Raw genomic sequence first — 5,745 nt, forward strand, 5'->3', positions numbered from 1 at the left:
GCTTGGTGTGTTTTTACTCATATATTAGAGCTGAATTATTTAGATCCTGGAATAACTGTTTTTAAATGTTCAGATGTAATAAAACACAGATTGCTGACTAAGGTAACTATCCTGTATGTACTATAATGAAAAAGTAACTGAACATTTATTGTAACATTAGTTAGTCCAGACCAGCACACACTGTCTCTTTGCTAATCAAGACACATTCAAAACCAGGAAGGGAGTCCTATGTAATTTTTTAAAATATCCCTTTGGATATTTTGGAGCCCTAACCCGATTCACTTAATCCTAAATAGATTACTACACCAGAGGGTGCTATTTTACAGCTGAATTATATTTGTAAAGGTTTTTTATACAACTGTAGGAAATATTGTGATGTAGTAAATTGTGAAAAAGCTGAGATTTTAGAGTCTAAGGTACATTCATAGGCGATTATCTATTTTTATCAGATTCATTCAGTAGCTTCAGTTTCTTTGGTATTTGGGGAAAATGTTGTTATCATCCTTCAATGTTTAAAGGTAGTTGCTGTCTTCTTGTGACATGCTAATCACTGACATAATACCAACCCTGGATCGGTGTCATTGAATGCTGATAACTGAGGCTTAGTACATAATTCAGAAGTCTTGTATCTCACATTTATTTGGGCAGAGGCTAGACCCAAATGCTACTTATTTCAAATTCTATTACTCTGAAAAATAAATCAGGGACATAGGCAATTAGCGTTAGAAAGCTGTGACAAAAGATCAGCTTGGGCTGGACACATGGAGTTAGTCTGGCAGACATGGTATGAATAAAAGTTTTTTCCTCTTTCACTGTGCAAAAGTCAAATTGAGTTTCCAGTGAATTTGACTAGTGGTTGATACTTCAGATAGTGCCTAAACAGCATGTTCTGTAAATTGCCCATTAGGTGTCATGTTGCTGCCTGGACAAGAGGCAGTACTGTTTTTATAACTGTTAACTACATGGAATTTCCATTTTAAATGGCCATAGAGCTTGTAACAGATGTTGGAGACTAGCAAGTACAGCCTACCTTTGTGCTAGAACTGTGACCATCGCAGAGCTTGGGAAGGCCAGTTTCATGGATTATAGCTCCCAGACTCCTGCAGTGAGCATGGCACATAGTCCACAAGTACATTGTTTCCAAGTTCTGAAACCCTACAAGAAATGTCTTGGATTTGGCCTTGATTCAATAATATTTCCATTTTCATGTAGGTGTAGGCTGGGATGCCAAACAGCAAAAGAGTCAAGATAAAAAAATATTTCCCTCTCAGATACTTTCATTTTTTGCACATATAGCAGCCACAACAAGTGCTCAGAGAAATTGCCAGGTCATAAAAGGGAACTCTGGAAAATGCAAAGGTTAATTTGTTGTACTGGAATTAGTACTGATACGAAATGAAAATCCAATCCCTATGGTCTTGATCAGGGATGAGCAACTTCTGAGGATCCACAACTCATTTTCCTTTCCTCTCCCCTGAACCTTGTCATACCACCTGCCTTTTGCACTCTCCCATAGTTCTCCAAATGCCCAATAACAATTTTTTAAAAATGGAAATACATTTTCTTGTTTAAAAAAAGCTAGGGGAGGGCAAAATTACATTTACTATACATTATTTACATTGTGTGTACCTTGATCTAGAGCACGTTGGTCCCTATCTAGTAATGTTTGGTCCCCTGTGAGACTGGGTGCGGATGTGATAATATCCCTGCCAGAGCACCATCCATTGCTTGGGACAAGGGAACACAGAAGGAAATGAAAAAGACAGGAGCTGAAGAAAGGAAACACAGGAGGCCCTTAGAGATGTGGAGGAGGAACGCCCAAAGGAAGAGAAAGGAACTAAACAGTTAAAAGAGGTAGGGAAAAGGGAGACCATAACTGGTGGGAAAGCGAGCCTGAGTGGAGATAGGGGAGAAGTAAAAAGGGAGAGAAAGGAGCAAGGAGGTAGAAGCAGCGGAGAGAAGAAGAGAAAAAGTTCCTACCTCAAGGGTGGGAATGGATCTGGTTGGAGAACCCATGGACCCGTAAGTTGGAGAAGCTGATGGTCATGTAGGAAGAAGCTGACAGGAGAAGGAGAGAAAGAATACTCTCATATTGGGATGAGAGAAACTTGGGAGTGGGGAAGAAAGATCAGGGAAGAGAGCAAAGAGAGAAAGAGAAACCACCCGAGCCAAGGAGACGTTTACCCCCAAGACCTCGGACTTTAAAGACTTGAGAGAGGGCTTCACAGATACACGAAACCCAGCAGGAGGACAGCTGTCCTTGTTGCCATTATCACCAGAGCTGGCGCTGATGGAGCTAGAGACAGAATGCCTTGGAAGACTGTGAGAACATACATTTGAAAACCCATTTACAGTTTATGAGAAGAACCTTTTCATTAATCCTTTAAGTTTGGAAGAATTGTTCAATGTTAAAGGTGATGTCCAGAGTTTCCTTGATGTTCCAGGAATAAATGTTGAATATTTGAAAGAACCTGAGGAGATTAGGTTACTTCCACATGCAGAACCAAAAGGATCTTTTGCATCAAGCTAACCCTCATATCAGCATGATCCAATATATTTCATTCATTCATTCAAAATATTTTTACCTTGCCTTTCTTTTTAAGGACGTAAAATGGCTTACATTATTGAAAGATAATATTTCAAGCTAAAAGCAGCAAATATGCAAATACTATAAAGGATCAAGCAATATCGTACTAAAAGACAGTAAACAAAAGCAACACTAAACCCACATTCAAAGCAGTAAGGCACAACCATCCATTAAACCCCCCCACTCAGGCAGCCAATCATTAAGGGAAAGCTTGCCTGAAAAGAAATGTCTTTGCCTGCTTGTGGAAAGACAGCAAACATGAGGCCAGTCTGGCCTCCATTGAGAAAAAGTTCTGGAGCAGTAACAGAGAAGGTCCTCTCCCATGTCCCCATCAAACACACATGTGAAAGCCGTGTAAGGCTTTATAGGCTATAACCAGCACTTTGAATTGTACCTGGAAATGGAGCGGCAACCAGTGGAGCTGTTTTAACAGGAGTTATGTGATCCTGTGAGCAGCCCCAAGTAGCAATCTGGCTGCTATGTTTTGGACCTGCTGAAGTTTCCTGACACTTTCCAGAATTAGCCCCACGTACAGTGTGTTGTAGTAATCTATGATAATGTAGTGTTCCATGGTGCTCCCTCCTCTTCCCCACGAACAGACCATATATTTCTGGTAAAAGTTTACATTATATCACCTAATCAGGTACAACAAGAGTTTCATGGCATGCTAAAACTGTTGACTAAAGCTGATGAGTTTGACCTATCTTGTGGTTAAGACAGCTGGGAACATTTTTTGTCCTTCATGTGGTTTGGCCTAAAACTCTCATGATCACCACTGGATTTCCTGGATAGGATGAATGAGAGCCATCTGCAAAGCCATAGTTATTTATTCTTGTTATGATACAGAGGCTACAGCCTCGTCAACACATCTGGAAGTAGCAGTTTCACCACTGGATTCAGTGGAGCCTACCTCTGGGTCAACATGTACTGCCTTGCATTGTAAGCTACTAATCTCTAAGACTAAGTCAAAATCTCTATTCTGAAGTGGCTCGTTGGCCCCAAGAAAACCACATTATCCATGAAGGTAGGTTATATCTCTTTGTATGTTAATTTTGTTACATAATATTTAAAATGTATATGCATATAACGCATACAACGTATGTTAAAGCACAGACGGATTCTACGTAAATTCTACCTCAGATTAAAGGTGCCCAACTCTTAGCCTGCATGTGGCCTTCCATCAAAGATAGTGCATTCTTATCTATTAGTATTTCACTTGAATTGGATTCATCTGAGTCCCTAGAGAGGATGCCAATGTCAGGCCCTTATCAGGGCTCATTTGGAACACACTGGAAATAAATGGCAATCTCATGTAAATAACATACATACCAGAAATAGCACACAGCATTTTCCAAGCTGTGCTGGCCCAAGTCTGTTCCCAGATAACTGCACCAGGTATCTTATGCTTCCTCCTTCCTTAATGGTGAGCTTACATTTTGATTTTTACCCTTACTACACATATTGTCACTTAGGAGTTTTGGCGAGCTCTTCAGGATTAAAAAGCAAAGGTTGCCATGGGAACATTGTCACTTTTTTGGAGGGGATAATTATGGTGTGTTGAAATACCAAAGGAAGCTGTTCTGTCAGCATGCTGGCATGAGGAGCAGATGAAGACATTCATCTGTGAGTCATTAAGGTCCATTTATTTATGGAAAAGAATGTATCAACAGTTTGAGATGTATTTGCAGTTAAGGGAAAAATTAAGAATTGCACCTGAGCTGATAAATTCAGTGCAGTGACTCTTCCTAGAGTAATCTATGTAGGAAAAGCAAAACCAAACTGTCAAGAAGATTTCTTTGCCAAAGAAATTTGGGTACAATATGGTACCCAACACTGGTGTGAAATAGCACAAGCTGGGAATGGATAACACTCTGCAGGTGGTGTGTCCCAATGGTGTTCTTTAAATAAATTGGCTGCAATGATTGTTGTTTGTAACATAAAGTTTTTGGTCTGGTTTGCTTATCTTTGGTGAATAGGTATAATTTCTTAATTTAAAGGTGGGGTGGACAAAGTGGAGCCTATGGCATCTACATAGTCCCCTGTGTGCATGTTTGTAGCCCCTAAGACCACCCCAGAAGTTCCCACTAAAAATACTTTGCCAAGAAACTTTTTTCCACTTCTGGAAGTGGTTTTCACATTTAGAAACCTCTTGTGGGTAGGGTGTCCAAAGGCCAGGCCTGTCCATCCGGCCACTCCCTTTATGCTTGTTTCTCTAGAAACAGTGCCTAGTTGATTTGTGTGCCTGCTGAACCTTTGGTCCAAGTGCTTTTTACCAGTGAGTCAGTAATGCCAAGGTTTCTGGTCTCCCTCCTTGTGGTTATTTATCCTTAAATCAGATTTGATTTGGTCAGATTTGAAAGGAGGGTTATCCTCAGACAGCTGTTTAGGTGGAGGGCATGAGTCCACTTTCCCCTAAAACTGAATATAGTGGTGCCTCACAAGACAAAAGTAATTTGTTCCACAAGTAGCGCTGTCTTGCGAAATTTTCGTCTTGCGAAAAGTGGTTTCCCATAGGAATGCATTGCAATGCATTCCTATGGGAACCTCTTAAGATGAATGAATTATTTTTGTCTTGCGAGGCATCAATCTTGCGGAAAAAATGTCTTGTGAAGCACGGCCATAGAAAAAGACATCTTGTGAGTCACCAACACGATCGCAAAAAACATTCATCTTGCAGGTTTTTTGTCTGGTGAGGTGTTCATCTTGTGAGGCACCACTGTAGTAATTTGAAAATAAATACAGTACGTAAAGAGCCTATCTATTTCATAAAAGCTGAGTCCAAACAGTGGCCACTTCTTTCTATTTTAGCTTTAAGGTGAGAAATCTCAGCAGCCAAAGTTGAGTAGAACTGAAAGCAACAGACAGAGCAAGGGGCAAAGGTGAGCACTGACACCTCCACCTCCAGAGACACTCGTGCATATAGGCAACAAGTGGGGAACATAGGCGAGTAGGAGTGGGCTGGCGAGGGGGGTAATCTTTGAGGCTATGGTAGGGCACAGCCTCATATGCCTTAACTAAGCAGTTTCCACTAGATCAGCTTCCCATATAGTTTGAAATGTATGTCTAAGAAAAACCTTCCGTATGTGTCCCCCATGTCATAAGATTATCTGTGATGGACCTTCTCCAATGTTAACTCATTTTGAACACTAGAGAGTGGC

This window comes from Pogona vitticeps, chromosome 1 (assembly GCF_051106095.1).
Source record: "Pogona vitticeps strain Pit_001003342236 chromosome 1, PviZW2.1, whole genome shotgun sequence".
Lineage (NCBI taxonomy): Eukaryota > Metazoa > Chordata > Lepidosauria > Squamata > Agamidae > Pogona > Pogona vitticeps.